General features: G+C 42.8%; 1 protein-coding gene across 7 annotated transcripts in view; it reads right to left on the bottom strand.

Annotated features, from left to right (window-relative positions):
- The window catches only part of pnt (ETS transcription factor pointed), a 108,382-nt gene that overhangs the window by 68,026 nt on the left and 17,974 nt on the right, over positions 1 to 22,382 (bottom strand). The window lies entirely within an intron of this gene.

Below are 22,382 nucleotides of genomic sequence, written 5' to 3'. Positions count from 1 at the left end.
TTCATTTCAATTAAATTTGGTAAGGCCCCTTAAGGAAATTCTAATCTGAGTTTTTTAAATAATTTATGTCTGCCGAAATAGAATATAATGAATACCAATTATAATCCATAATTTCTTTACTGGATAATATCAGAGCATTAAAATTTCATGTAAGACTAATTCTTTTTTAATTATCCATTAAACGTCGCAGGTCTTAATTTGTTCATTCGTAGTTTCATAACCCTCGCTCGGTTACGCGTTTTACGATACGTTCTAGTACTTATGAACGTGATTGTACTTTCACTTGTATCGGTCGTTAATTACCTACTGCTCGTCCGCGGTTCGTCAGGGCTGATACGTACGAAACGGTTTCAGGAGCCGAGGAGTTTGTTCACATACGGGGTGCGCGCAGGTGCTCTCTCGCGCGCACGCCAAGCGTGATAAAGCACAAAAACCGAGAGAAAACACGCTACGCTCCCGAGGTCTCTCGTTAATTTTACGACGAGCCTGGCTTTTATTTCATAACGCGAGAGAAGGGGACGGATCGTAAACTTCGCGACTCGTTTCGTCCTGGTTAATTAAAGGAAAATTTCATGCAATTATTCATCCGGACTACCAACGCCAACTGATATGACCATTATCAGGGTTTATACGTTCGATTTTTGCTTGGATTTTCAGGTACACTGTACGGCGTTTAGATAAGTAGAAGCGGAACGTAGAACGAGAAACGAAGTCGTGCCAGAGGAGGCACAGGAGCCGAAGAAGGGAGACGGTGAAACGCAGCAGATGCAACGCTCGCGGAGGACAGGGAGAAAGAGGGAACCGGTAGGAAGGGTAGGGAGGCGAGGAAGATCACCGAGTGAGCCTAAGCTCGTCGACTTATAAATAAATCTCGATCGCGTGGCTCTCCCCACCAGACGCCTCATCCCCGTCCCCGATCTCTCTTTTCATCCCGTTTCTCCGTCCTTTCACCCATTTACAACCTACCCCCCGCCTCCCTGCCCCGCATCTCTTCTATTCCTTTTTCCTTCTAACCCTTTTTAGCTACTACTCGGCCTTCCTCCTACTCTGGCGCACCGAGGGTATCTCCGTTCCCTTCTGACCAGAGCCCCAGAAGGCTTGTTTCTCGTTTGCCGCGTTCCTTGTCCTACCGTAAGTCAGCATGCCAAGACCGCTCCTTGAACGGACTTCAGGTGCATCTTATGCACCCAATGTTTGCAAACAGTTCGCCGATAATAAAAACCGAAATTCAGAAATTCACAATTCAAACGAATACATAGATTAATTGTTCAATAGAGATTCCATATCTTATATATTAATATAAATATAAAAATTTTGAATCTTTTCTATTTCTTATTTCTCATTATATCTCTCTTTCTATTATCTCTCAGTAATAATCAATTGAATTTCGTTGCACTGTCACATGTGACAATGTGAAAATTGAATTGAATAATTTTTGTCATATTTCAGAGATAAAGAAATCTGACCATAATCTGTTTTATTATAAAGTTTTCTCTAGATTACTCTATTTAAATTTCAAGTTATAAAGTTTTCTCTAGTAAGTCATACTTCTCCCAGTTATTAGAATCCCAATTAACACATGTCTCGTCTCACATGTGACTAAACTTATAATAAAAGCTCTGCTGTTATTAGTGGCATTGTTACGTTTCTATACCTAATTCCCAACGTCCCTATTTATTTGAACTTTAAAGATTTACTCTAACTCCTAAGCCCTTCAAATGCTGACGTGTTAAAAGTATCGATAAAGCGAAAATAGAATCGAGTTCCCTGAGCGAGTAGGAGAAGAAGCTTGTTTCTGTCAGTCACTTAGACACCGTATCTAATACTCGATTAATAGACACTGGACAAAAAGCACGATAGTAAGAAATTTAACTATGGAGATAATCACCGGGGATTAAAACAAGATTCGATTGTAGATAAAGAATCTGTTACAGTATCACGCATTAGCGAGCGATTGAGCTTTCCCTCTCTAGGCGAGCGCGAATTACGACAGATACAAACAGCGATATTAAACTTTAGGCGACTGTTAATAATTTATTCCGTCCGACAGAAGCCACCTGACAAAGCTCGACTCGCATACCCTTGTATCACCGTTGCGTATCATTATGAACGAACAAGCGTTGTACCAATGTCCATTAATCATGTAACAAATCATATAATGCAACGATGATAACGGTGATACGATACGAGGATACGATACGAGTGAATAGGCACCTTTACAAGCGGTCTAAATAAATAGAAAGTAGTCGGACGTATCTGCCCGATAATGGATTGCTAAACGGGCGAGGATGAAACGAGTATACACGGTGTGTGCGCGCGGGGTCGCCGATGCACCCCGAGCCGAACGGCTGCGTTCGCTGCAACACCTTAAGCACAATCATTTGCATCCCGCCGTTATCGCAACAAATCGGCCCCGAGAACCCGTTTCACTTCTCGCGTACGTACGCGAATCGCCGCGAACAAGAAACAAGCAAACTCCACGGAATATACCTATACGTAGTTATATACAACGCAACACGCTTGTCCGGTCTCGCTCGCACCGTCGTGACCTTATACTTCTTGGGCAAAACCTGTTCGGCTTCCTCTGTACTCGTTGCGGCAGTCCGCGACGCCTCCCGGGGCCACCGGGAATCAATTATTTATTTGGTCGTCTTATTTTTCTATAACGCTCGGCTCTGATCGCCGCTCCGACCGATAGGTTCGAGAGAGAGCGTGGCGCCTGATCAAGCCGCGAAGAGTGTCGCGGGTACTCGATTATCGTCCGCGGACACCGGAGCTTGCTCGATTTTAAACGCGCGGAGAGCATCGCACGATCCCCTGCGATTTATTTCCGGAACACCGGGCGTACTGCTCACGCAAATTGCCACTGCCAACGTTACATAGAACCGTTCGCAGCGGATTAATAACGGAGCATCCTCCGAGCGTGTTTTCTCTATTCTCTTTAAACCGGGTACCATCCCAGAGATACGATTTTTCCTTCTGCAATTTATAAGCTGAGAGTCATCTATCGCCTATCTTTTTGGATTAACCCTTTCACTGCCGCGCGATTTCGGAATAATCCATCAATATGGCCGGCGCGTTATACGTACATCAGATGCTGCGATGGCGTACATTTACGTCTTTCGTAGTGATAGGGTTAAATGAACTACAATGAATATCGAAGTCTGGAATTCAACTTCCGGATCACAACTTATCGTTTTCGAGTTTGTGAAAAAGTTCAATTCAATCTTTGCTTCCACGATGCATCGAAGAAGATAATGAACGTCGATTGGCTTGTGGACCGCCGTTGTAAGTGTTCATCAAAACTGACTGGAGCTCTGAAAATGAAGAGAGCATCAAAGCGATCCTCGGATCGATTAAGATCGCCCCGAGGAGACCGCGCGACGGTCATTCAAGAATCCACTCGAGAGAAAGGGACGAGGAGAGGCGAGCACAGCTGGCTCGCGCCGGGCGAAGAGGTTTCGACGAACGTTCACGATGGAATGGGAAGAGACGAGGCGAGAAAAGGACGAGTCGAGTAGGAAGGGAGTAATGAGAGAAAAAAAAAAGAGGGAAAAAAGGAAGCGGGCGACTGGTCCAGAGCGGCTACGCTATAAGAACGACCTGTGAGGCTAACTGGTGCGTGCCGGTCGTGTGGCGAGCCCGGCGAAACGTGCTGGCAGAGGGGAAACGGTAAGAAGAGAGACAGAGAGAGAGAGAAGTGGACGGATGAGTACTTGAGCCGCTGTCAACTGGTTTACTCGGCCACTCCTACGCATCAGCTGTCCGAGCTGCCTCGATCTCCTCTCGAAACGGCTTCTCGCTTACATAAGACGTAACGTCCTCTGGAATCGCCAGACTCTTCGAGCTTTCAGGGAATTCGTTACCAACCAGGAATCTTTACGCACGTTCTCTGACCGAAACGATGGGTCGGCAATCGTCTTAGCTATACGCGAAACGACGACTTTTGTTTCGATCTCCATTAAACGTCGGAGTTTGACGAACCATCGGTGGTTCAAACGACTTTTTACAGGGACAATTCAGAGCAACGGTCCTGGCCGCTTCGGCTTAAAAAGGAATCGGTCTCGTCGGTTTTTCAAAGAGACTCGGGGATGATTCAGAGGCGAGCCCGAACCGAAGCACCCGTCCTTTAGATTACCGCAAAAAGCGTCGATTTATGGGAGCGAATCAAAAAATTCCAGCTACCGCGAACACGTTACACGATATTGAAACGGTGCACGGCCGAGTTTAACGAGCTTTTCTCGGAAAACCAGCAGATGAATCGCATAATCACGCGGACGCGAGCGTCTTGTCTTGTAGCAATCTAGCAGAGGCAACGGAGAGCAAATTCATCATCCTGGTGTGAGGCTCCTTTGGCCCAGAAAGCTGTGTCTAACGCGGACATGATTTTACAAGCGAGATCCTGAAATCGCTGCGATTTCATACACCCCAGACGCCGTTCTTATCACCGCTGCTCTCCATTGATAACGAGCCAACCGCGACAAGAAACACCGTTACACGATTTGCAAATCGTTTAAAACGTAGTATACCCTCGTATCGTATCAGTGTTACACATGAACAAGTCTTAGATCATTGCACACACATCACATAATAACTCATGAATTTCAATTAAATTCTACTTTGAATAAATAAAACGGATTTTCATATATTGATAAAAATTAATATTGTTTGTTTTGATAATTGATTAATTATTTTTTTGTATGCTTTGCAAGAGGTTTTCTTCCGACTTTTGACCGATGAAGTTTTCAGGCTTAAAACACCAAACATGTCTGCAGTCTCTCTCTGGTCACTGCTAGAATTCAGTGATATCATTGGAAATGAATTGTATATTTAATTTCAAAGGAATCAAAGATCCTTTCAAGGTTCGGTCTCTAATGATTTACTAAACTGCAAGAATGCATTAATTGAATGAGATTCACATCTTACGGTTCACACAAGCATGAACAACTGCATGAAAATGAACAGCGATTCGGTAAACCGCGAGAATGTATTAATTGAATAAGCTCGAGATCTTACGGTTCATATAAGCTTAATGCGAACGTGATGCACGAGTGAAAGTAAATATATATGTGGATAAATTGAGAGGAAGCGATTGTGGAGCAACCGCGTCGTTGACCTGATTATTTAGTAACTGATTCCGAGAAGCGAGAGCGTTTTCGAAAACGAGGACAGCGAAGGAAAAATCTGGCAGACCGTCGTTGAATAAAACGGAAAAGAGAATTCGTCTAAAATAAGAATACTCCCTCGTTTCCTGTCTAACAGGACTCGGAACGTAGAGGCCTGTTGACGAGACACGCTAATTTATGCATCGATTTATGCAAATCGATTAGTGATACGTGTTCTAGCAACGAGTTCGATGCCTACGCGATACCTACTGACAATTCGACGAGCTGCATACCAAAACCTAACTCGAAATAAAAATGCTTCCCATTTTTTATCAGATTTTAAAGGACGAGGAACATCGCTCGATTCGTTTGGACAATTATCATACTATCCCAATAAATGATTATCATTAAACTGCTAATTTTAAACATTTATACGAAGTGTAAAGGCTGGATACAACGTATAGCACATGAAAAGTGGAATCCTTAAATGATAAAAAATTTTCATGAAAGTCTCAATTTATATAAAATCCTCTTGTCTTTGTGATAAATATAATGAAAACATTAAGAAAGAAATGTGCAACGTAACGTATGAGAAGCTAAAGGAAAAAAATATCGAAATGATTCTTGAAGCGCAGGTGAACGCACGAAACAATGATAGGTTTCCCGTAAGGTCGACAAAAAACCGTGGCAAACTAATTATCAAGATCGGCCTTATGAATCATCGAGTGAAATTATTCGCCTTGCTTGTAATTTTCTGAAGGAGAGCTTATCGTGTCAGATTCAATCCAGATCGAACATTTCCATTTTCTCCGTTGTACATTTTCATACAATTTGAATTAATTAAAAGTCCCGGATGTTTATGTCTTCAATTGAATGATTCATACGAACAAAAAGAAAATGATATAAAAATTTTATGCATTCGTACAAAAACGAGGTGGACAGACGATATAAAGGTTGCATGTAATTACACAATTATAATGCACGTCATTAATTTTGAATAGTAAACCTGAATCTCGACTTTATCTTTCTGAATTTACAATTTTATTTCATGTGAAATTCATCGGTAGACAGAAATAAGCGACAGACGCTTTTGGGAGTATTAATACTTAATTACTACAAATGAAGGAAGAATCGTTGTTGGAAAACGGCGAGCGAAATTCCTGAGATATCCGGGCACGTAGAACTGGTTCGCGTGGAGTAAAGGAAAAAAATTGTCTTGCAACGAGCCGACACTTATTAGTCAGCGTGCGATATGGAAATTGTGGTAATGGCATTACCTATATGAATCATTCACACTTACACCGTGTGACTGACCGCCGTCTGTCTGTCCGTTCGTCTATGAAAGTATACGCCCCGCTCGAGGAAAACAGTTGTGAATGGAACTGTCGAGGAAAGAATTTTCACGCGGTAACCGGTCGTGGAATACGTCGGGAAAATTGTGTCAAGCAGGTTGCTCGAACGCATTCGCTAGAAACCAGACACTCTAAACTGACAAAGATTGATGAACGAGATTCAACGAGAATTTATAGAATCACCTATGTTTCTATTATTTTTCTATTCACTTTCCGATATCCATTTCCAGTTATAATCTCAGCGTATTTATTGCATCCCATCTTAAACTAATTTTAGCAAAGACCGTGCGTTAAATTAATGTATGTAAATTATTAGTTACGTAGAAAATTCGATAATGAAACACGGAGAGGTAGGACAAAAAGTAAGTCTGATGAATTTTTTAAAAGTTCTGAGCCGGACTTGTTCGCTCGAGCCGAGTTCGTGATCTTTTCAGGCAAGTGGCAGCGGTAATGGTGTACATACACCGGGGCAAAATGGTAATTTCTCGAGAAGGCGAGTCGCGCGTAAGGACGGCCACGCGAGCGAACGCGAGTTACACGCGTATAAAGGACCCAGGAGCCCGTGATAAAAGATGGAAGGGGAGCGAGGAAGCCGAGAAGGTGGAGAGTATCCTGCGCGGCTAGTTTTTCTCTCTATCGCGGAGGATGAATGAACCCCGCAATTTGTTGGGAGCGAGGACCGAGCAATGCTGCTATCCGGGCCCCATTATCTCTATAATCTCTCGCGAGACCAGAAGCTGCGCTCCAATAGAAGCCTCGACCGGCAACAACTTAACCATAATATACCGGCATCGCATCGTATCCCATAAGGCAGATACTGGCCGTATAAAACGGTGAGCAGAGAAAAGAAAAGCTAGGAAGTGTATGCTTCGGTTTTTCAACCTTCTCTTAAGTGACAATAAATAATTAATACGGAGAATCAAGCCTTGACGAGTCATTGACATGTGACAAATAATACGATTAACGATTTGTCGAATGCATTAACCCTTTGCACTCGAGGCCTTTTGCGCTCGGTCGAACCAGCAACTCGAGACAGATATTAGAGAAGAACTTTAGGGGTACTTCAAATCATTTTATACCCAAAAGAACGTATACAAATAATAAAATTTTACCAATTTTTTCATTTTTATTGAATACAACAAAATCTGTTAAATATTACAGTTTGCAATTAGTTTTCGTGCCAGGCGCCGTAGCGGCGCCGCTCGAGTACAAAGAGTTAATAATGTCAGGAACTGTGTACTTCGGGATCGAAAAGCATTCCTAGTAGCTTGTACGAAACGCAGATACGATACATTCGCACTTGATCGCGGTTGACAAGACGCATTGTAGACGAAGAGATAGCATTGTGCGAACTTCAGTACTTATGAGCGGATGGTGGCTCACAAGAAAAATTGTGGCCATTGAAATTCTTCCTAAAGAATTTTCCCCTGCGGGACGTGCGTTCGGTCCGGCTTTTTCCGACCGCTCGCGGAGTTAGATTCGATTCTCGATGGAACGGGAGTGAAAAAAGAGAGTGCCGATTCCGGCGTATAATTTGCGGGTACGGGCAGCCGTTCGTCTTAGATCGCGGCGGATGGATTTAAGAGGATAGGCCAGCCGGGCTCGTAACATATAAAGGGCGCAAGATAATCAATTACCCAGCTACCGACTTCCCGAGAGAGCAATAACGCAGCCCTACCGGAGCAAGATCGTGTACCTGTTGCACTGGCGTATATTTAATGGTTACCCCTAATCGTCTACACCCGATCGTTACCGGGAGCCTCCCTGCGCCTACCAGTGTTTCAATAGAAATTTCCCTAATTCGGTCCGACAGTGAAACCGAATAATCTTTACGAGTTTCCCAACGAAAACGAGAACAACATCGATAGGAAATATTTCTAGAATTTAATCTACTTTCATGTACTTATAACAAAATTGAGTATATAATAAATGTATCAATTAATATATAAATTACTGAATCGATCATTGGATGAAATAATTTAAGATACAACTGGAAGTCGAATTATGACATATTACTATTTCTCTAAAAAAAATGGTTACACCTACAAGTCGAGTGCTATTCGCGGAAGCGCCTGAAGATGTTCGAGCAGCAGCTCAGAGTTTAGAACGTTGGCTCCCGTCTGAACATATTAAATCCTGATATTCCTTAGCAAACGTTAAGAGGCTCGAAATGGTGAATAAACGTTCGCTCGTAAAACGCGCGGCGAGCCGTATCTTCTAGGAGTAATGGAGCATATGATACGCAACGAGTGGCCGTGCATCCTCTTCTACCGTTCATATCTTCCACTCCGTCCATCGCTTTCGTTTTTCTGTTTCCCCGTTTCCTTCTATCTCTCTTTGTTACACGTTGCCTCGGCTTCGCAACCCGTTCTCCCTTTTTTCCCTCTTTGCTTCGATTTCTTTTTCTTACTTCCTTTCCGAAGTAGGCATGCCCCGGCAGGTTCCAGGATCGATTTGTTAATTGAGAGAAAAAGAACGATCAGACTGCTCGTACGTTTTAATAATCCTCTGTGGTAATAATTAATTATCGGTAGAGATTTAATAAATAGCGGTCGGGTGATACAATTCAATTATTCTTGGCGCGGTCGTTTATCTCTTATCCGTGGCGATTGAATATTTTCGCGACGGTTGATCGACAAGGGAGGAACCGGTGGAGGATCGCTCGGTGAGCATTCGTCGAAGAGAGGATGAAAGGCACCCCGAGGGCATCTCGCACGATGACGAGCTGCAATTATGTCTCCACCGGCTGCCGACCGTGCAGAGGTCGACGGGTACAGTAGATTGCGAAAGTTCTGATGAAAACCCCTCGGCCACACCCTCTTCACGTACTTCGAAATTAATCACTGCTTCTCAGCCACCCAACGAAATCTCATATTTTCCTGTCGTAGTTTCTTACAACCTCGACCAACCACCGTGTCACTGCTGGACAGTGTCACGCGAATATTTTGTGACAGACGGTATCACCGATAATTTACATACTTGCACGGATCGTAAAGTTAAAAAGAATTCGCTCGGTGTACGAAACATCGTTGCGATGTCCATCACTGACCTAAGTAGGATATTCAGACCGGGCCGGACCACGAGAATAATTAATAACGTCGTATCGTTCCCAATTAAAAGAAACAAGATTCACTCGTGATTTCGTCGATTCATTTTTCTGGCCGAGGATATCTCAGCGATGGGATCGAGATGCTCGAATCTCGGGCCGGGATCTTTCTATTTGCATCGTTAATGCCTCCGGTAGGGGCTAAATCATTTTTCTTCGACACGATCCCGGCACAGGCCGCGAGTTACGCCGACTTGTAATGTAACACCTGGCCTGCGGTACACGAGATACAAATCTGGTGTACCGCGGACCCTATAAACGTTCAGTTAACTTCCAACAACGTAAGCGACGTAACATACATTATTATCAAGAGTCGTAGAATAAAAATAAATTCGATATTTCATATAATAAACGTTGTGATGCTTTTCAAAAATATCATACTAAATTTTCAAGGTCGGATCTCAACTAGTTTTCGAGTGGTTTTTTCAAATTTGCTGACACTATGACTCAGAGACAGAATATTTCACATAATATTAATACGGTAATTGATAGAATAATAATTACTACGAATTTAGGATTATATATTATTATACAGAGTGGGGCATATTTATCATAATTGGTTTTCAATAAAAGTTGAATGATACCATAATTGCACGTGATTAGTTTTCCCTTACGTGAACGTTTCGATAGATAAAATCGTAGAGAAATTCGAGGAATTGAAAGACACGAGGATATGCCAAGTCGTTTCGTAATCGGATAATCCTGGTACAAGTCGCAATCTCTTTTGATTGGATTCATGAGTGCAAGGACTATACATGCGAGACATTAAGAATTACGAAACGGCGGGGAGACTTCGATTGGCGCCTTTCTTTCACCATTTCCTTCCTCCGCATAGAGTGCACGCGTCATTAACGCGGATCAACTTCTTCCCAAATTTCGCAACGCGTCCACAGGAAGTTTCAGAAGAGATCAAGAGGCAAGAAGGTAGATCGTCGCAGGCAATCAATAATAATGTTTCGTAAAAAAATTAGTTCTGATGACGATAAGGTGGCGCAAGTCGGTGCAAGTTGTAGGTGCAAATGACTTAAGAATTCTGGAACGACTTCACGCTCACACATAGAAAATACTCTTGTAGCTCGTAACTGCAAATAGTTTATGCGTGCAAAGTCAGTCGAGAATTCCTTGAATCGTACATGTGCACTCGTTTCCCTAGACTCTGAAGAACGTATCCAGGTAACAGAAACAAAGAAGAAGAAGAAAGATGCTTATTCAGAGGCAGAGTGGAAAGAAAGTAATACGTGCAAGCCGAATGTAATTGCAGAAGAGGGAATGAACAAGCTCTGATGGGGAAGGGAGTGACGATTCCAGGTAACCAAAAGAAACCGCGGATTAATTAACCGAGAGTTCTCCAATATCTGCCTGACGATTGATAAGCTTCATTGCAACGAAAGGATTCTTATCAGGTCTTCTAAAATGAGATTGTCAATCGATCCAGTGTTTTGCATAGAAATGGGAACATGTTTCCAAATACACCGACCTCATACAGACTAAACAGACGAAGTCTAAAAAGCCTTCTCCAGGTTAAAGAGGTAAAACGGAAAATTAAAATAAATAAAAAATATTCTTCGGTATTTATATTCATTTTCTCGAAAATTTCAAACAATTTTCGACAATTTTTATTTAGACAACGACTACATTAAGTGACAGCGCGTGGAACGTCTTAACGGGTTCGGGCAATTAGCGAAAACAATACCGAACTGCTTACGGATGAATCAGTGAAAAGGGCTAACGAGAAGTGAAAAGGGAGAAAAACGAAATATCGGAGGAGCTGGGCCCCGCGCTGCGAAACACGGCAAAAGAACCAGAGAACACTTTGCTCCAGAAGGAACAAAGACAAAAACGAGGCTACATCGAGCGAGCCACGAACGTATCAAAGAGAGCCGTGAGAGAACGACGGGCGCGGACCGTGGTAGAGAAGGATGGCCAGAAAACCAGTAGAAAAAGAGGAGAAAAATATAGAAAACCTGAAGGAGAAGGAGAAAGGAAAGGGTAACGGAAGAGGGCGAGAGGGCGAGAGAGATAGAGAGAGGGAGGACGACGTTACGCGGGCCGAGAGAAAGCACAGAAACTCGCGCAGGCACGGGAGAGAACGAGAGGCCGGTGAAGGAGGATGGGGTAAAACGGACCCACCGTGAGCCACGTTCCCACGATCTCATGAATGAACTCGCGTGGCTACTCGCCACGTGGTGGGGACTTCTCTACTCTCCTTTCCTTCCCCTCGGCGTCGTCCACGGTATCTCGGCTTGTCCTGTCCATGGTTCTCTTTCTACGGGCAAAAGCGAGACCAACCGGGTAGGGGTAATATCTTGCAGGATCTACGTGGCCGGGGGTAAGGAACTCGGGGTCATCCTCGGGAGGATGCGTTGCCCGTTCGAGGAAATTCGTGCCGATTTCTTTAACCATGAGAAAGGTCACCCTCTTTACTCCCTTACGTTTACTCTTATTACGAGACTGCAGGTTTCATTCAATTATAAACAAATTCTACCCGCAGAGAATGTAAAAAAAAACGTCCCGTATTAAAACACTAAAATGTACCAGTGAAATACCTATTGTACAAATGAAATTCCTATTTATGATTCAGTTTCTAAATCAATGTTATAAATGTTCGCATAAAATGATAAGTACTTTACATAACACACATCTTTAACATAATCACATCATATGTGACGTTTTAAAGACGTTCGGATGTAATGCCGGCAGTCTGAAAATTAATTCAAGTCTCCTATCATCTACGAATGGAACCAAAAAATCGTCGAGTGATGAATTCTATCTGACTCAATTAGACAGCGGTTGAATTGAAAATTTCGATTGGTGCAACTATTTTATAAAAAATGATAAAATCTTCAAAACTCGATACACAGGATGTGTCAAGTTCTAAGAGAAATTAATTAAAATTCTCTAGTTGTTTTTGTTCTAAAACCGGGTAGAAATAAATGTTGCTTTATCGAAGTACATGTTCTCATTCCATGATTTCCATCCTAATATAAATAATTTCTACACGTTTCGATAAAATCATTGAAAGAAAAAAAAAAAATAAGTTAAATGGCCCGTATACGAGCGACGAAGCTCGGGGACATTAACTGCGCCTACCTACCGCGTATCAATTTGAAAATCAGGAATCGGGGCTCGATAACCGAGGCGGATTAAACCGTTACGGGCTACTAATTGCCGGGCCGGACCGGGTTTCGTGGTCGCGCCGACTCCGCGCGGAGGAATATCAAACCGGCTTGTCGAATCACGTGAGAAAACACGAGAACGAGAACGAGGAGCGGGTTCGTTTATTACTTTGTTCCTGGTCCACCCTCTGCAGACCAGATCTCTCTCTCCTGATCTCCCTGTGAATGAAGCTGAGTCGCGTGGCGCCTTGTGACGTCACAACCTGTTGCTACCTGTTTCTCTCTCCTTCCTTTTATATCCCGGACATGCACGTAGCTCCTATCTCCTCCTTATCGTTACCCCACTCTCTTATCCGACTATCTGGGATTACCACTACCTTCTCGTATCCACATTTGTGCATGTTCGAATTCAACATTTCTCAAGTGTACCGAAATCTCTAAACTGTGTCAATTTTCTATGACCAATCGCTAGTAAGCTAAGCTTTCTTTTAAAACCCAAAACTACACAATCTTTAACCCTTCGCAGTTCGAATTTTATTTCAATTTCGCTACCAGCAGCTCCCAACGCTTTTAAGTGTTTTATTTAAAATTTACTTTAACTAATAAATAAAGCAATTTAAAGAAATAAAGGAAGAAACAAATTCATTTAAATATCAGCTGTATTTACACTATTGTTGTATTTTGTAATTTTCAAGTGTATGATATCTCTTGAAACAATATCCGAAATGCAATCCTGGTTTTCTTTTGCACGTTCCACAAAAAAAAATTTGGACATGAAAGAATGTCGAGTCATACTCCATAAATCATAGACTCTGTTTTTAGGAAAAACCAAGTTTCAGAATCAAAATCTGAGCTTCGAGTCTTGGAAGCGTCAAAATTAAAACAAAGGAAAAATTACGTATTACGAACCTAATAAAAAATTAAATTGACTGGTCGAATGTTAAAAAAATTATTCCGTTTTGAATAGTCTGAATATTAACGAGAGAATTCTCGTAAGCCAGAACACGGTAAGATGTCTGTTTTACCCGACGCGGGTTATCCAGTGAACGTAGACGCGCCGCCTATGTGGAAGGCCTCGAAACTTGAGCGGGCGAACCGCATCGAGTCGTTCCAACAGAGGTAGCCACTTTCCGGTTTCGATCGACGACCTTGGCGATGCAAGATCGTTCGCACGGATCGACGCCGGTACGACAAGCATATGCATTTTTCACAAGGCTGAACTATCTTTAAATCCTGCTCAATAAGGTGTCGGGCACGGAGAGAGAGATTTGATTCGATTCGCTTCTATCGAACGCCTCCGACCGATGCCCTCGGTAACGTCTATTTAAGGCGAACCACGCGACGATCAAACTGATTATTAAGAAACCGCCGTCCCCTGCCACCGCTCGTTCATTATCAGACTCATTCATGATAATTTATCGAAAGTCAAATTGGTTGCTTTGCAAATCGATGGAAATACACTCGCTCTTACGTAATACGAAACCACTGCTGTTTAACAACCGTTCTAAAATTTTGCAAGTTTTAACAAAACATCAGAAGCTGCGATTCATTCATAAAACGAAGTCAAGTCGATCACATGGCATTTCTTCTTCAGAAGAAGGAGAGCCATCTAAATTTTTGAAGCGATGAGTTCGAGAACCGCTGATCGATAGTCATTCATGAAAATAACACGGATTGATTCATCTAATGAATGAGCGAGACGAAATTCGCGCGGCCCCGAAGCGACACTTGAAATTATAACATACATCCCTGTCTATAAATAGAGCATCGATGCACCGTATTCTCGGTACGAAGAATCAACCGAGATGTGAATTATTCAAGCGATCAGGATTCGGCCACGATAAATGGAAGATTGATCCGCAGCCGTAAACAATTCAGCCTTATCAAAAATAGATATATCTGACGTAAACTTATCTGACATCAACGAACCGAATCGTTAAAAATGAATGAACACTGAAATGCTTTTATACATAGATTGCAATATTGAGTCGAATCATTAATTTCGTCGCTCTTCTAATCGAAATGAATATCACGTATCTCTACAGTTCGCAACACGACGCTTACATACAAGACATCCGTTATAAACGACACATGAACGACGGCATGAACTTTTCATTTTATATGACAGATAAAAATCTAGGGATCAACGTTCCTACATAAGTGAATAAAATAATGATTTGTATCGAGATCCGTTTAACCACGACGTAGCCAAGTGCATGCGTACTCGGAGAAAATTCAAACCCGATTTTCTCGAAAACAAAGCCTGATATGAATACTAGAACATAATCTGCATAACGATGCAGCTACTTCTCTCATTATTCTTTCGAGCTGAAAAGAAGAGGCCGAACGACGAGAGTCATAGAAGTTTCTGAAGAAGACCCGTTCTTCTCGAGGACTCGAGGAGGCACTCTGGAAAAGAGGAGAGGAGAGGAGAGGAGAGCGCGCAGGGCAATTTGGAAATCTTGAAATTGCCTCTTCGGGAAACGCAGCAAAAGCAACAGCCTCAGCATCTGCGTCCACGGGAGAAGTCCGAAGAAAGAGGAGAAGGAGGAGAAAGACGAGAGGTGGAGGGTTTGTTTGAAACTGTAAATCGTTGTCTCCGGGGATCGAGGACGTGAGAACTGTATCTGCGTCTGGTCTCCGGTAGGTAAGCAAACCGGGCCGAACGAGAGACAGGGACGAGGAAAGGCGAAGCAAACCCAACGGCAGAGAGGAAAGGGGAGGAGGACGTTTCTACCGACCGCACGCACAGCTGCGGTTACGCATTTCGCGCAATGTTGCTGCTGCTGCCTCGAACAAACTCGGGAACGAACCCACGCCGCGATCGATTCTGTCCGATGACAAACGGACGTTTTTGAAAGAAACACATGCGTACACTTGCTCGGGAAAAAATTATGCAATCGCGGACGAATTTATTCAATCGCACTACCGAGCGAGGTAAAAATTAGATTAGAACTGCTATTTGTTTCGAATTATTTGGAAACAAATAGAATACAATTTCTAGATAGCAACATAATCAATAGCCAATTCTTCGTATGTTACAAAGGAGGGGGGCAGGGTTTATAAATGTATACATACGAAATGTATGCAAAGAGCACTGAATTTGAGCTACACGGAAAATCCAGGGGTGTCCTATCATTTTGTCGCGGAGTGTAATATCTAGGGTTGGTCTAACAAGAGAGCAATTTTCAGGGACATCATACAAAACTCATATACTAATATAATATATACGTAATAATAATAATAATACGCAACGGTGAAGGCATGAGACACGTTGATACGTATCTAAGACAAAAGAAATTGCGCAGCGTGGAGAGGAGTTTAATTCACGGTTCATTTGCCTCGGCCACGTAATTACGTCCCTTTGAAGTTCCTACGGTATTGGCCAGCGTGTTCCGCCGGAAGGGCCAACTTGATTCGCAATGCCCTTTTCCACGCGACATCCTTTCATCCTATCGGCCGATCGCGCTTTGTCTTCGCTCTCGCTATGTACTCTCCACAGAATGGAGAATCTCGCCAACGAGTTAAGAACGTATGAAAATATATGAATATATAGGCCGAGATCTAACGATAAATATGTAGGAGTAACAGGTAGAACGCGTACGGTGAACAATACAAAAAAAAAAAGGGGAGAGCGACACTCAAGCGTGGGACCGGTCAACGCGGTCCCATAAGTTCACGTTTCCCTTTCATGATCCTTTCGAGCGTGCACCCTCGTCCAATCGCGCTTCCCCACGATCATGCACATTCTCATGCACTCGTCAGGCTTCGACCGCATTTTTTTCACCGTTTTCCCTCGGCTCTTTACATCGAATACTCCAACGATCTCCGATTTTTACCGACAACCCTGTCGCAAAACCCTTTGACTCCGCGCCGCGATCCGTTAAAACGGAAAATCTGGTTGAAATTAGAACAATGGATCTCGGTTTTAAACACCAACGTCTGTCTCGTGTCAATGTCAAGAATCGAAGGAAACAAAGACGAACTATCTCCCTGTGACGGATAATGTCTTTCAAGAATGGAAGGTGCAGACGATCGTTCCGAGAACAATTGAATTCCAACCGAGAATAAGGGTTTAAAGCACATTTAGCACGTTTCGAGATAAAGCACTAGCAATCTTGTAATCAAATTCTTGTCTGTCTCTACAGATCCTCGTTCTATCGAAAAATTCAACAGAACAACTGTGGTCTGTGTATTTCGATAGCTCGACAAAAGAAAGGCACGAGTGCGTGTAACGTGTACATAAATCCTTCAGACGAAGTTACAAGTCGTTCTGATTGAAGCCTACAATAAAAGCTAAATAGACTCGTGTCCCGTTGGACTGCATCATTGACACGCGTTTGTACACCCAAGGCGTAGCGAATAAAAAAGGACCCGATACGAGGATGCCTGTAAACTTCGCTTCGAGCAGAAGCTCGCGCTCGTATCTTTCTGTCCCGGCACTTTTAAATAACGCTACCGCGGCCTGGCCTACGTGACTAGACTCCCGTGGCGGTTTATACGCCTGCACGCCGACGAATTCTTATCAATCACGCGACACGCAACGCAGACGAACCGAAGATTTTTTGTCTAGCCACCGTGTTAACGCCGTTTCCCTGCGACAGGCATCTCGACGATGTTTTATCTGGCGCCTCGGTCCATCGCGAAATTTTAATCGAACCGGACACGCCGACGTGCACTGTTAAGTCAATGTATATCTTCGCCTTTCCGAGGACGTTCAGGGTTTCTCCTGGGCAACGACATTCCACGAGGGTAACTTGACGAAGATCTGCGCTAGGTGCCGATGGGACGATCAGATTAGGTTTACGACTAGAATATCTTATCTTTTTTAGCTGTGCATCGCACGGAACGACACAAGAACATTTTGCACCGACGTTTGCTCTATCTACCCATCATGCGAAAACTTGTTTCATCAACCGTGAAGAAGAATGTCTTAACCCGTCTGATTGAGTTAAGACGCACACTGTATTTTCTGTCAAAATAAAAGAAACCGGATAAAAATTGTAAACTAGAATTCCATGATACAAGTTATGTTAAAAGTATCCGAGATCGTGAATAAACAACGGGAGAGTCGATCGTCGGACCATCGCGAAAGAAGATATCCGAGATTTTCAAAAGCGAGGGAGCACGAGCTGTCGATCGCGCGTCCAATTTGTCATTCCGAGAAGCTATTCTTCGTAGCGACGGCTACGTGTATATACCTATATATCGAATTTATTCCACAGCCAGGTAGCAAGCACCGGATGGCTCGACGCCTTACGTGCCCTGTGTGCTACGAAGGGTCTCGGCTGGAGAAGATATCTACGCTCACTTTTCGCTATGGCCATGCGTTACGATGTGGAAGAACAGGAGCCTCTGTTAAGTTGCAACCAGCCTTTATATGCAATAAATATTCCAGCTTTTTTACAAATTGAAATAGTATCGATACTATATTGCCTAAACGTTGCTCATAGTTTCTTAAGACTTGTCGAGAAAAATCTTAAGACTAGCAAAGATCGTAATTTATTCTAAAAACAAGTCTAAGTGCGACCACTCGCAAATCTAAATCCCCCTATCTTTTTCATCTCTAAACACGATCCAGATTAGCCGGACCAATTATACCAGAGACTGTCTTAAGACGAGAGAACCAGACGCTTAATTAACTTTGAAGCTAGAGCGCGTGTGTCACGATTGCAACGGCCAGAGGGAACAGAAGAGGTGGTGTACGCAATTTTCTCATTAATCTCTTAACGTCGATTCCCCGGTCTGGCCGCAGAGAGGAAAACGCGGAAAGAAACAATTTTCCCGCTTTCCCGTGTTACGCTTCAATGTCGCCGCGGACAATGGGTATTTGCATAAAACATTCCGGTACCGACTGTCATCAGTCATCAGCGTCCTATCAGGTGGCAATCGAACGGGGTGAGAAAGAGGATCCGATGACAATGGCGAATGTTACGACAAAGTCTGTAGAAACTTGCATTATTCAATGGCCTCCTGGCGACCGTCAGGGAAATGTAAACGTCTCCGTTCCAACTGCACTTGAATAAAGCCGACCCTCTTCCTCGATCTTTTATTTAATCTTTCTTCTCGTCTTACGAATTTTTAAACAATTCTGTTCCAACCTCATCGTCTCCGATGAATGATTTTCGTCGAGTTCTCGCAAAAATTAGAATCTTGTTGATAAAAACAACGTTAATAACTACACCGCCACGTGAAGCCTTCGTTCTGCGGTACGAACCTAACCGAATTTTTTCAGACCATTTTCCAACATCGAGACCATTTCCTTCCCGTTCTTCGTGGGAAAATTTGATCAACGAATAACGCCGTCGAAGGTTGAACGACTCTACTAATTACTACAACCGCGATCGCGTTAAACTCGTTGACTGCGTTCACATTTGATTAACCGTTCTGGTTCGCGCGGATCAAACATTGTTTTCCGTCGGCCGTGCTATTCCTCCTGCGATCGACCCAACGTTCTTTCTATCGTTTCGTTAATACGTTTAGAGCTGCCATTTCCTATCTCCGTTGTAAATAATTATAGAATAGAACAATGGGCGACTGCAAATCAGCCCGATATTTGACCATACGTCCCGATACATACAGAATTGTGTTCAATCGTACACCCACGGCTCGCTAATAGAATTGCACGATAATTTCAATGACTTAATCAGAGAAATTAAGATTATTAAGAAAAAATGTTGAAATAATAAATAACCTGAATCCTCCCTTCATTAAATTATTCAAAATAAGGAATATTACGCATCTTTATAAATAGCCTGACGATTTTTATGCAAACTAAAATATATACAATAGTAATTTAAAAGTGATATTTCGTATGATTATTCTCGTTGGATTACAGCAGATTAATCCTATCAGCCATGGATAATCTCGTAAAAAGTTTGCGTTGGAAGAAAGCAAGACATGATCGTCGCGTTTAAACATTAGCAAAGATGATTCACTGATTGGTTGAGGTGAAAAATCGGTGGAATCAGTAGAAAATTGTGATTGTACGTGACATAAGCGCACGCGTGTGCGTATAGAGATAAGTGGGTAGACAACGTACACACGCCAGTAAAGGAGAATGGAAGGCGGGGGCGTTCAGTGGGGGGGCCTTAATGAGGATGCTGCTGATTATCCAATTCGTAAATTCTCGCTACATTTTGATCGTGCTCGGTGAGCCGCGAGTAACAAGAATTACTCAGTGCCCCGAGCCAAACGATTTTCTCCCCGATACCGTCCATTTTTCTACGTTTCGCGTTTGCATTTTTGCATTATTCCATATTTCCACTTGACGCGTTCGTATCTTAAAGAAACTCTATCCCACAAGTCAAAACTTGAATTTCTACTTAATCTCTAAAGTACAAACGCTAGATATGCTCTAAGCCTAGATTGGATTACACTTCACGTAATCGTATCCACGCTTCGTACATTTCGATTTTCCGCAGATCGAGACGATAATTATTGAAAGAATTGTTAGCTGGGAAAGCGTGGCTCGTTAATTTCGGCCGGTTCCTTAAAGGAAAAGGAATGTGTGCACCGCGCATATTAACCACTTTGCCAGCTGCATTGACGCAATTGCACCGTCGAAGCGTTCATTGTCAAGGACGAGGCGGGCTCCTTCGTTCGGTCGCAGACGTCGAATTAAAACAGTACCGAGCGTATAATGAAAATGTCGCGAAAATCGGGGCTCGTAACGGGACAGAATTTTGCAAGAGGGCACTCCGCGAGAGGTGCCTCTGTTCACCTCTGTCAGCTTCGATCTAGGCGACAGATAACTGAAACCGAGGACACATACCTCTCGAAGAATACAATCTTATCTTAAGTAGACTAACAATACTTTCGGAGAACACTGCACGTTGCGTTCCGTGCTGTTTGTTTGAAAGCGATGTATACCCTCCTCCCTCCTCTATGGTTGGGTCGCACTATGTACAACCGGCAAACCTGTTGCTCTTTGAATTCGTTTGCGCGAGACGAGCCTCTCAGCCCCGAGCAAATTGTATGCAAATTAGCCGACGATATTTCTAGACTATCGTACACATTCTCGATCGATCGTCATCATACGTATCAATATACTACCGTTATGTACTAAAATAATAAATGACATAAATATGACAATGACAAATATAACAATGACAATAATAAAAAGACATGCCAAGATACAATTTTAATGTTCCATTGGACATAAAATAATTATGTCCCTGTTTTCGTTTTCTAAATCCAACGTCGATTCTAAATCCATCGATCAGACGCTATTAACCAAGAGCAACGAATGCTTATATGATTGCTGGGAACGTGTCTCTTCTCGCAGAAACGGAATTATTTTTAAGAAGAAAATTACCCTAACAACGTTACATTTTTCGCCTCCGGTTAGAAATTTTAAAATAGCACGCAACACGCTACATCGCGTCGAGCAGGCCGGCGGTCTGGGCGATCTAATCGGACAAGTTATACACGAGTAAGTGCTTATACAGCTACCGCTCATATTATGCAAGCATCACTCGATGTAAGTGCACCTTTTAGTGTCACTATCCGACGGTTAACAGGACACTAGAACCGCGGCGAGTCGCGTCGCGGCCGTGGATCGATCGCGTTTCAACCAGGAATACACCGCAGTTGGAATTAGCTGCTGATTCCAGAATTCTTTTCAACAACCACGAGCGCAAGAGCCGGCCGGCCCCAAACAAAATTCCATACTACTTTTACGTCTACCGTTGAAACCGATGCAATCGGAGTCCCGCGGATTTTACGTCGACTCTGCACGATTTCGGTCAACCTTAATACTCGGGAATATCAAAACGAAAGAACTAAAGAAGAATTAATTTGTTTCATTTTATAATCTGGCCCTAGGCTCGGTAACAGAATGATACTTTGGCCCCAAACTAGGAACGATTCCCCGTGCTTATCTTAAAGAAAACTTGTACCTGAATTTCACTCTTTAAAGTGATACCTGTTACCCGCGGTTGTAAAATTCAAGACGATCATGGAAAACGAAAAACGAAGGGACATTACGAAAAGGACCAGAACCATCCGCACTTCATATGTACACAAAATGATAAAAATGTACCCTCTTGAAAAAACCGAAACTCCTACGTAGCACGTACTGACCAATTTTTACCAATACGGCAATTAGCCCAGCAATAAAACACTTTCACTTACAACCTAAGTCAAGGTAAAGGTAGAAAATGTGTAAAGCAGATGTGGAACTTTGCTCAATACGGCAAATTCAGGCAAAGGGTCCATACTCCTATCACCGGAAAATCACAGGCCAAGTATACCTGATTTTTAGCTAACTTAGAGGATTCGAGACTCTCTTGCTTGTCAACCAGTACTCCGACACGATTTTACCTTTGCGCCCCGTTACAATGTCGAAGTACTCTGAGATATTTCTGTTATAATTGTATTTTTTAATAGTGATTATTAAATTATAAGTACTGGAATCCGTATTCAATTAACTAACATCGCTATTTCCATAAACGGTCGTAGAGTCATGCGTGATTAGTGATACTAATAGAAATCGGAACAGTGATTTACGATTTCTGTTTGGCTAGGCTCTATATGCATCTTATAGCATAATCATTGACTCGCATTCGTTAAAATAATATCAGTAAACATTTATTTCTCATAAAAATCAAAACAGATTTTTGTTCCTCCAACTGTACAGTGTACATTAACACTAGATTGCCCAAGGAAGTCATTTTGACTGCTTTTGAGCAAATGTACAAAT

Source organism: Ceratina calcarata, unplaced genomic scaffold (assembly GCF_001652005.2).
Source record: "Ceratina calcarata isolate Rehan_Ccalc_2016 unplaced genomic scaffold, ASM165200v1 scaffold151.2, whole genome shotgun sequence".
Lineage (NCBI taxonomy): Eukaryota > Metazoa > Arthropoda > Insecta > Hymenoptera > Apidae > Ceratina > Ceratina calcarata.
The sequence above is the reverse complement of the archived record's forward strand: the minus strand, read 5'-3'. Positions and strand labels throughout refer to the sequence as shown.